The sequence below is a fragment of the Pinus tabuliformis genome, chromosome 2_2, assembly GCF_031772625.1.
Source record: "Pinus tabuliformis cultivar Carrire ecotype Pingquan chromosome 2_2, CPIR1, whole genome shotgun sequence".
NCBI classification, from domain to species: domain Eukaryota; kingdom Viridiplantae; phylum Streptophyta; class Pinopsida; order Pinales; family Pinaceae; genus Pinus; species Pinus tabuliformis.
Genome location: NC_142300.1, coordinates 1,129,576,090 through 1,129,587,653, shown reverse-complemented (window position 1 = coordinate 1,129,587,653; position 11,564 = coordinate 1,129,576,090). Strand labels below are relative to the sequence as shown.

General features: G+C 37.7%; 1 long non-coding RNA gene across 1 annotated transcript; it reads right to left on the bottom strand.

The window, feature by feature from the left end:
• Positions 1 to 1,888: 1,888 nt before the first annotated feature.
• LOC149197359 (uncharacterized) lies at positions 1,889 to 2,487 on the bottom strand. Its single transcript, XR_016254183.1, has 3 exons — positions 2,467 to 2,487; positions 2,194 to 2,346; positions 1,889 to 2,054 (listed from the first exon to the last, which is right to left on the bottom strand). It is a non-coding gene; the product is annotated as an uncharacterized LOC149197359 (long non-coding RNA).
• Positions 2,488 to 11,564: the final 9,077 nt, after the last annotated feature.

Genomic DNA, 11,564 nt, shown 5'->3' with positions numbered 1-11,564 from the left:
AAACATGCAACGGTGTGGGGATCGATCTGAACCATTCTTTGAATATTTATCTGACGGTTGAAGTTTGCAAGCAAGCTAACAATGAAACAGATGGCAACAGTGCACAGTTAAAAAAGCATTAGTCATCATAGCATTGAAGGTAAATAGTAAAAGAAATACACTGCGTTCAATTCAATACAGTTTTCATATCAGAATCCGCAACCGATGGCTGCGATCTCTATTTGTATGCACCACGATCGAAGGCCATCGTTGAATTGTCCAATCAGACGGCCTGCTGGATGCCCTGACACCTGGATGGGCTCATTCGCTTTCCTCCAGGCACAAAGAATTCTCGGAGGCGGAAAAAATGCACAGAGACAGCGAAAGAAATGAGGACTCGAGGCGGTTTTTACCTGGCCGCAGTCAGTAGGACTAAATTAGTTAAACTAAATATACAAATTGCATCTCAAGTTTACTTCATAAATTCTGGAAACATCAAAAAAAAAAATGAAATGTGAGGTTCATGTGCACTTATAACGTTTATAGGGTTTCTCCAGATTGAAAACCGGGGCTTTGGCAAAGCGATGAGAGTTTATCTTATTCTAGCGGCATAGCTGAACGATGCCGTGTAAGCCAATTGTACATACTCTGTAGTTAGAGGTAATGAATAAATTGTGGCAATAAAATAAATAAATTGTATTATAAATGGAAGCTAGGTTAATAGAAATGGAAAATTATAAATAATTAACTTTTCAACAAAATTATAAAATATGTTATGGTTTTTAGTTATAAGAAATGGAAAATCCACAAACAAAGCAATGGAGTTATAGAAGTTATACAGTAATTTGGCGTAATTGAGCACTAACTTAACTTAATGCGGCCGAATTTGCATGCTTAATTCTTTAAAAAGAACTCGTGCAATGTCCTAATTTGCATGCTTTACACTTGTCTAGATCGACTATTTCCCCTTGAACCTTTCTCCTGTTTAAGTGTTACTCCAACATCTCATAAAAGAGATATACCACTGCGCTGATAACTTGCAATTTTTGACATCGCTTAAGACCACAGACGCTGGATTCTGTTATTTCTTGAAGTCTTTTACCCTCTTGTCAGCTATTTGGTATGGGCTGTACTTTTGAACAAGCTTTTGGCAATTGAAGATTATACTTTCTTCTTGCAAACGGGCTGTCCAATTTTATGCAGGTTGTATTCGTTCCTGTTCTTATTGGAAACTTTTATATGGGTTGTATTTTGTTTCTGATTTTGCTGGTTTTCTTCTTGCTAAAGTTTCCGATTTTATGTGCGCTTTTCTATGGGCAAGCGTTAGGTTTTGTCACAACTCAGAAAAATTTAACTGATTTAATCCAAGATATGTTGTCGTTTCCTTCTTTTCCCTTTCAGGGTTTCTGGTTTCACATTTAATTGTGGCCGCTTTCTTCGTTTTTTGCCAAAAAAAACAAAAGCATCATCTCTAAAGGTAAAGCTCTTGCGATATCGCACAACTTCACCGTGAATAAAAAGGGTTTTGATGAAAATTCACTGTACAAATTTATTAAAAAGACATATCTAAATATGTATAAATTGAAAAACAAATGCATATCTTCACCTCCACTCAGAATGGGCAACACAAAATTTATCTCTAACGACTCTTCTGCTCTCCATACAGCCACAAAATACAAAATAAAATCATGAGGGCATACAAGCATGCTTGCAGAATATGTACCTGCAGAGACTCGGAGAAATCGAATTAGATTGTTTTCTCCTTTTCGAGGCTAAAAGGTGTCTGAGGAGAGAAGAATCTGGAAGTATCATACCTAAAAGAAAGAATGAGATGAATGGATGTACCATACACCAATCAATACATTGCACGTCTTTGTTCTGCAAGTCATTTAAATGCAGGATTAAAAAGATACATAAACACACGCATTGATAGCCATTATCTAGTACGCGGCTTTTCACTGTACAAATTTATTTGATAAAACATATCTGAATATATATAAATTGAAAAACAAATACATATCTTCACCTCCTCTCATAATGGCAACACGGATTTTATCCCTGCCGACTCTTGTGCTCTGCATACACAAAATACAAAAGAAAATCATGAGTGCAAACAATGCGTGCCTACAGAATATGAATCTGCAGAGACTATGAAAAATTAAATTAGAATGTTTTCTCCTTTTCGAGGGAAAGAGGAATCGGTAAGTAGCATACCTAAAATGAGATGAATGGATGTACCATCCACCGCTCTGTACATTTCACGTCCTTATTCTTCGTCGTCTTCACGTGTGTCATGTACTCTTTACTAAATTCCCTGCAAACCGTTTAAACCTATGCTTAAAAGGATTTGACAGAGAACCACGGTGTCTGCAGCACATTGATACAGATAAATATATTAACAAGTCAAAAAACATAAGACATTAAGAAAAGGGCTATAGTATTATCTTATCGGTCAATGGCAAACCCTGCTTTATGTGAAGTTTTCACCTACGTACGAGACGGAGCATGTTAGCCATCTGGAGCCTATTCCGTGAAATGAGTTACCAAGCCAACCCTAATGAGTGACAGGTGTTAGATTTAGGGTTCTCCAAATGTAAGACCCTGCAACTTAGCAACTTAGCATATGTTAAAAGGGACGATTACATATGAAAACGAAACCCTGCAATAAGACCTCTGTAACAGCCATCCAAACTTTGGTTAAAAAAAAAAATTGGATTTGGAAATTCAGCAACCTGGCAATAAAACCTCCAATATAAAACTTTGGATAAAAAGCAAAAAAACATCAAAGCTCTAAAATAAAACTTTGGGTAAAAGCGAAAAATATCAATTAAATGCTCCGGTCAACTCGAATTAATAAGAAGTAGGAAGTCAACGCCTGATCGAACGCTATTAGTCCCAGGCAGAGACTAATAATGATATTTGGGTTATGCATCACTAATTTATATTTACAACTATCACTCATTTATATCTGCAACTTGTTTAAAAATTAACATTAGGTTTTGAATCTTTTTTGCAATGAAATTTTTTCGGTTCAATTTAAAAAAAAAAAAATTCAAAACCTGGTCCTTAGTTGTCCCAACATTTATAAAGAAAAATTCAAAATCTAGTCCTTAGTTGTTCCAACATTTATAATATATGTATTACTTTTAATAATTCTTAATCAATTATAAATAAATTTATAATAAAAAGAATTATTTCTATTAAATTTTTATGTATTTATTGTAAAAACTAAGAAACTTATTTTATAATTTTTATTTTGTTGGTATGATATATGTAATTGAATTCAAAGTAAAGCACTTTTTCAAATAGAATAAAAGGTTAAGATAAACTAGATTCTTAATTTTAATCCCATGTGGCATGGTAAGGAAAGTTATTGACACGTGATAATAAAGAAAAGTCACGAGAATTTTGTTTTTTCCAAATCAAAATATTTACGAATCTCTAGCTTTGTGAGGGCTAAATGTAATAATCCATAGGCTACTATTTATTTTTACAATGACTACACTTATGGAAGCTTTTCCACCATTACTCATCTTAGGGACGAATCTTCCAGCGTAAACACAAATTCGCGTAACACCTAATGCAATGACAATAATATTGAATTCTAATTAAAATTATACATTTGAATTCTCATGGTCTTTTTAAATTCATTTCTACATTTAGATTTAATGGAATCTCCATATATAAAATACCAACAAAATTTAAGGTATATGTATATATAAATGGTTAACAAAAATTAAGATTCGTAAAATGTTCACAAAACTTATGATATTGTTTATGTTTTTTTATTGAACTTTATTGGAATTTGGAGGCACATCATACATGTGGTTTTTTTAGGGTTTATATACGTTGGGTTTATAATATTAGTCCCTTGGGTTTAATATTATTCCCTTGGGTTCATAATCCCTTGGGGTTTTAGTATTAATCCCTTGGGTTTACTATTCCCTTAGGTTTATAATATCAATCATGGTCAACCATTTTCAATCATAGCCAACCATGGTCAACCATGTTTGAATGTTGCATTGTGACAAGGATTGTCTCACGATCAAAATAAACCATGTTTATTTTTGTGTTTGTAGTATATATATTTGGGTTTATCAATGTTGGATTTATAATATTAGTCCCTTGGGCTTAATATTATTCCCTTGGGTTCATAATCCCTTGGGGTTTTAGTATTAATCCCTTGGGCTTAATATTATTCCCTTGGGTTCATAGTCCCTAGGGGTTTTAGTATTAATCCCTTGGGATTTTAGTATTAATGTAAATAAGTTGGGTTTAATAATATTATTCCCATGGTTGAATGTCGCATTTTGACAAAGATTGTCCCACCATGAAAATAAACCATGTTCATTTTAGTGTTTGTAATATTTATATTTGGGTTTACGAATGTTGGGTTTATATTATTCCCTTGGGTTTATTGGGCTTAATATTATTCCCTTGGGTTCATAATCCCTCAGGGTTTTAATATCGATCGCTTGGGTTTATTATTCCCTTAGGTTTATAATATCAATCGTGGTCAACCATGGTAAACCGATGTTTATTTTAGTGTTTGTAGTGTTTATATTTGGGTTTAACAATGTTGGGTTTATAATATTAGTCCAATGGGTTTAATATTATTTCTTTGGGTTCATAATCCCTTGGGGTTTTAGTATTGATCCCTTAGTTTTATTATTCCTTTAGGTTTATAATATCAATCCCTTGGGTTTATTATTCCCTTAGGTTTATAATATTAGTCCCTTGGGTTTAATATTATTCCCTTGGGTTCACAATCCCTTGGGCTTTTAATATTAATCCTTTGGGTTTATTATTCATTTGGGTTTATAATATCAATCCCTTGGGTTTATTATTCCCTTAGGTTTATATTATGAATCATGGTCAACCATGGTTGAATGTCGCATTGTGACAAGGATTGTCTCACCATCAAAATAAATCATGTTTAATTTAGTGTTTGTAGTATTTATATTTGGGTATACCAATGTTAGGTTTATAATATTAGTCCAATGGTTGAATGTCGCATTTTGACAAAGATTGTCTCACCATGAAAATAAACCATGTTTATTTTAGTGTTTGTAATATTTATATTTGGGTTTACCATATTAGTCCAATGGTTGGATGTCCCATTTTGAAAAATATTGATCCGAATTGGATCCATAAAGAACTATAAAAAAAACCATGACTATATCAGGTCGGGACAAAACATTAAAGAATTCCAAAACAATGATAAAAAACACCCTGAACCAGTGGCAATGGCAGCTAGCGTGGAACGATGAGGACCTCGGTCAAAGCACACTGACCGAGGCCCATGGAGACTGCGCAGGTGGCCGAATTAGCCCCTGAGAGCCCCGGATCGGGAAAATAAGGAGGTTTTTGATGCGCGATTAGCGCTTCGCTGGGTGAACAGGGCCGAAATGGAGGAAGCTCGAGCACTCGGTCGCGTTGGGAGCTGTAGAATTGCGGGCGAAAAGGCGAACAACGCTAAAAGGACAAAGGAGGGACTCGCGCTCTAGAAACTGGCGGTATTGATCGGGGCACCCTCAAACAGTAAGCAGTTTTGGATAAAAGCGGAGCGATCCCACTCAACGATCGATGCGTGGCAAGCGAAGGTGAGAGAAAACCATCGTTGATCGCGCGCTATCGGTCGAGCAAGTAAACCGCGTGGGACGTGCGTATGACGTTGGATCTGGGAGACCCAGATCGGACGGTTGAAATTGCGCTCGATGGAGGAGGCGGAATCGACGAAGGAACACGCCGCGTTCTAGAAGGATTGGGAATCCGTTTGACCGCCACGGTGGAGAAAGACTTCATCCACGACGTAACTGAAGGAACGAACCGACGAAGCAGGCTGGCACTGTTTAGAGGAGGACATGTGGCCACTCCCTAAGCGTTCATGATGATGTTGAACAGGGAACTCCAAGCGCAGCTGCAGAAGGTGAATCGACAGAGGCGGAAGAGGAAACGAACAGGCATGAGTTTGAATGGCTTCAAAACCATGAACAACAAAAAAAATACATAGTCAAGTCAGAGAACAGTCCGAGAGACGAAGAAAGAAGACAGAGAGACCATAATCCCAAGAGGAGGACGGAATACACAGAGAAAGAAGACAGTGAAGCAAAATCAAAAAGAGGCAGAGGGCTGAGCTGACCAGTGGCAGCATCGAGCACCAGAGAGTTTGAGAGATTCAAGCCATCCCATAGAGGAATCTGTCCGGACTGAGCACCACATTTGGCTCTTTCCACTGTAGACCAGAAGGTCACAGAGCTGGTCGGAAGAAGAAGAGTTTGTGTACTCAAGTGGCCTGGGAAATCCAAGGACCACCCTGCCAAGCAAACCTGCTTCAGGAGAACTCACTTTGAGTCCTTGCATTGTAATTCTCTGCTTAAAGACACAATAAAACAAGGCCACCACTGAAAGTTGGACCGGAGATGTAGCCCTGGAGAATAGGGTGAACTCCTTATTAAAAATTCTTGTGTCTTTGTGTTTGCTTACTGTATTTCTCTGTTGTCTTTCCATTTAAATGTTTGTGTGTTGGAAATCTGATCGATCCGTTGCTTAAATAACACAGAACACACACACCAGCACATGAGTCTGTAATACCTTTTGTTTAATAAATCTTCAACTGATAGGGTGATTATCAGATCAAGTGGTATCAGAGCTTTAGGCTATAAAGTTAGACAAGCTTGTGTTGGTTTAGCTGTGAATTCTCACTAGATCAAAGCTCAAATTAGGAGAAGGAGAGTTGGTGGAAACTAATCCTGAAATTGGGAGAGTCTATTCTCGGAAGACAATGTCAGAGGAAGGTTCTATGGGGCCAGACCCTCAATTCATAGAGAGTTTCCTAGCTATAAAGTCTATGGTAGAAGAAATGTATAGGGACTTTAGAAAGCACAAGGATGAAGATTCATCAGGTTCTAAACAAGATAAAGGAGAAGATAAGTCTCATTCCCATGACCACTCAAAAGGAAAGGGGAAAGAGTAAAGCATTCTCACGCCTCCTAATAGCCCTGTGCATAATAAGAAAGCATCTTTGATTAAACTAGATGTTAAATTTGATTTGCTTATATATGATGGAGAGCTAAATGTTGAAAAGTTGGACAATTGGATTAGACAAATTGATGTGTATTGCAGGGTATAGAACATAGACTCAGACAAGAGTAAGATTCAGCTAACAAGCCTATGCCTAGGAGGCACTACCTTGGTTTGGTGGGAAGGCAGAACTCAAGTTGATATGAAAAGACATGGTAAGACCATCTCTATCTGGAGTGAATTTGTTGCTGCAATAAAAAAACAGTTCTATCCATTGGCCTACATGCAACAAGCCATGGTGAGTTGGCAAACTCTTCGGCAGTTGAAAGGGCAAAGTGTGCAAGGGTATACTCAAGAGTTTAGAAAGAGAGCATTGATGTTGGGTATCTCATTAGACTCACCAGAGACTCTTTTGAAGTACATTGGTGGTCTACACAGCTACATGAAGCATACCATCCTCATGTTTAATCCCACTAGTATAGATGAGGTATCTGTACAAGATACTCATATAGAAGCTAGATGAAAGAATGGAAATTCGGAAGTTGGGGGACCATCCCAACCCACTGTAAGCAAGAGCAAGGAGAAAAGAAAGCAGAAGTGGAAAGCAAGGAAGACTAACACTGAACAGAAAGGCAAAGCTTCATGCACTTACTGTAAAAAGGAGGGCATGATGATGAGCACTGTTGGATTCTGCATCCAGAGCTGAGACCTAAGAAGTCTGAGGGCAAGAAGAAGAAGACTGTTGCAGCTATTCAGAAAGATTTGGGGTCAGACTCGGGAGATGAAACAATCATTGCAACCACAGGTATAAAAGGTAAGAATTCTGAAGCATCTACTACAATTCTGCTCAATCTGTTATTGATGAAGAAAATGAGAGAAAAAGACATGAGCTTTTCCATATTCGAGTTATTTCCAAAAATCAAAAGATTGATACTTTGTTTGATAGTGGCTCATAAGTAAATCTAATTTCTGAAGCAATTGTAAAGAAATTGGGATTAGCAACTACACCTCATAAGTAACCATACCCATTAGGATGGTTGAATGATAAAGCACAACTACAAGAGACTAGATAGTGCAAACTCAAGTTTTCTTTTGGGTCAACATTTGTAGATGAGGTTGAGTTAGATATAATTCCTTTGGATATATGTGGAATTGTTTTAGGAAGCCCTTACTTGTATGATAGAAAGGCTATTTTCTATAGAGCTGAGAACAAGTATTTACTTAAAGATGGAATCGAATACTTTGTAAGAGCTCATAAGCTCAAGAATAATTATACTCTCATAAACTCAGGACAGATGAAAAGAATGATAAATTCATGCAAACAGTTCTTATTGATGGTTGTAAAGGAAAAGAAACCTGATAAAACCAATGTATTTGAGGGCTGTAATGCTGATCAGCAAGCTGATATAGAAAAGGTTGTTTCAGAGTATGATGTCTTGTTTCAAGAACCTAAAGGTCTGCCACCCAAAAAGGGAATAATACATGATATTATTTTGCAGCAAGATGTTCCATTGCCTAACATTGGGATGTACAGGTTGTTTGCTTTAGAGAATGCTGAAATCAAGGAGTAGGTGCAGGAGTTGCTTGAGAAAGGGTTCATCAGGCCTAGCACATCACCATGTGGGTCACCAATTGTTTTGGTGAGAAAGAAAGATGGCTCATGGAGAAAGTGCATTGACTACAGAGCACTAAATAAGATAACAATAAAAAATCGTTATCCCCTTCCTCACATAGATGATCTTTTAGATAAATTAAAGGAAGCTGTTTTTTTCCCCAAGCTAGATTTGCACAGTGGATACCATCAGGTCAGAGTTGCAGAGCAAGATGCATGGAAGACTGCTTTAAAAACAAAGCAGGGATTGTATGAATGGCTGGTTATGCCTTTTGGCTTAACTAATGATCTTGCTACTTTCATGAGATTAATGAATGATGTACTCAAACCTTTTCTTGATGATTTTGTTATTGTGTATCTAGATGACATTCTGATTTTTAGTAAAACGTGGGAATAACATTTAAAGCATGTTAAGCAGACATTAGATGTTTTGAAAAGAGAAAAACTTTATGTTAAACTCTCAAAATGTGAATTTGGAAAAACATCTCTAAACTACTTGGGTCATATAGTAGGGGAGGTGAATTGAAAATAGATCCCTCTAAAGTGGCAGTCATTGTAAACTGGCCTAAACGCAAGTCTACTACAGAAGTGAGAAGCTTCTTAGGAGTAGCACAATATTGGAGGAAGTCCATTTCTAACTTTTCCTCAATTGCAGCTCCCTTACATGCTTTAACAGGATTGAACAAGCTGTTTTGGTGGGGAGGCAAACATCAAAAAGCCTTTGACACCTTGAAAGAAAAGATTAGTACAACACCTGTATTAGCACTGCCAGATCTACAAAGACCATTTGAGATCCAAATTGATGCCAATGACTATGCCATGGGAGCAGTGTTGACATAGCATGGTAAACCCATATGTTATCATTCTGAGACTTTTAATCCTGCAGTAGTTAACTATCCTACATATGATAAAGAATTGTATGCACTAGTTCAGAGTGTGAAAAAGTGGAAACATTACTTAATGGGAAAAGAGACAGTAATACATACTGATCATCAACCACTTCAATACCTACACTCCCAAACTAAGTTGCAGCAATCAAGACATTATAGATGGATGGGTTTTCTACAACAGTTTCATTTAGTCATCAGATATAAAAAGGGCATACATAACAAGGTTGCAGACATGTTATCTAGACCCATTATAAATGCATCTACCATACTTAAGCATAATTCTGTGCTACATGAAAGATACATAGAACAATATGCTCCAAATATGGACTTTAAAGATGTATATGCAACTTTGAGTCAAGGCAAAAGCATAGAAGAATTGGACTATCATGTGAAGGACCGACTCTTATACCATTGTGGGAAACTCTGCATTCCACAAATTGAGAGGGTAAAGATAATTAGGGAAGCACACACTTCTCTGATATTAGGTCACTTTGGGGTAAGTAAAATAGTTGCACAGCTGCAAAGGTTCTGCTATTGGCCGAAAATGAATGAGACCATTTCTAGATATGTAAGAGGGTGTGCCATGTGTGCCAAAAGCAAGCCCAACAATAGAAAACTAGGCTTGTACACTCCATTGCCAGTTCCTTCTCACCCTTGGGAAAGTGTTTCCATGGATTTTGTTGGAGGACTGCCTAAATCTAGGAAAGGTCATGATTATCTATATGTTATTGTGGATAGGTTCAGCAAAATGTATATTTTGATACCTTGTAGTAAACAAATTACAGCTGAACAAACTGAAAAATTGTTCTTTAAACATGTATGGGTTCATTTTGGATTGCCCACTTCCATTATATCTGATCGAGACACCCGATTTGTGGGGAAGTTTTGGTCGAGTCTGTGGGAACTGATGGACACCAAATTAAATAAAAGCACAACTTTTCATCCACAAACAGATGGCCAGACAGAAATAGTTAATAGGACAGTGATCCAGTTACTGAGAGCATATTGCAGCAAACATCCTAAGCTTTGGGATGAACACTTGTGTTATGTGCAGCATGCTTACAACAGAGCCAAACACTCTTCTACACAGAGATCTCCTTTTGAGACCTATTTCGGTTTTACACCAAGGTCTCCTTTGGATTTTGTCTTTGGTAAAGATACTGTGGTTGATGGACACAGTGATGTGGACAAAGCAATTACGTTCATTGAACAGATCAAGGAGATCCACCAGGTAGTACAGGAACAACTGGAAAAGAGCCAGGCTAAGTACAAGGCTAGTCATGATAAGCATAGGATGGAGCATAGTTTTCAAGTTGGAGACCAAGTCTGGCTGTATATCAGCAATGACAGGATGCAAGGTAAAGGTAAAAAGTTAAAACCTATCAGGTATGGACCCTTCAGGGTACTTGAGAAGATTGGTGAAAATGCTTTTCGCCTTGATCTACTAGCTTACATGCACATCTACTCAGTTGTAAATGCAGATTGCTTGAGGTTGTTTGAACCTTCAATGATTGAAGACCCTAAAGAGCAGAGTTAATTGCCTTCTGTTGATGACCTGCAACCTGAATATCTTAATGAATTGCAAGAAGACATAGTGCTGGATAGGAAGGTAAGGACGATGCGCAAGGGAGATGTTGAATACCTCAGGATTGGGCTCAGAGGTTCAAAGCTGAGTAGCGCAAAGTGGATTGAGATTGGACAAGTGAGAAAGCAATACCCTCACTTAGTCAATGCTTGAAAACCAACTTTTGATGGTCCAAAAGCTTTTTCAGTGGGAAGGTCGTGATCCGAATTGGATCCATAAAGAACTGTAAAAAAAACATGATTGTATCAGGTCGGGACAAAACATTAAAGAATTCCAAAACAACGATCAAAGCAAACTAGCATGGAACGATGAGGACCTCGGTTAAAGCGCGTTGACCGAGGCCCATGGAGACTGCGCAGGAGGCCGAATTAGCCCCTGGGAGCCCCAGATCGGGAAAATAAGGAGGTTTTTGATGCGCGATTAGCGCTAATCACGCATCGCTGGGCGAACAGGGCCGAAATGGAGGAAGCCCGAG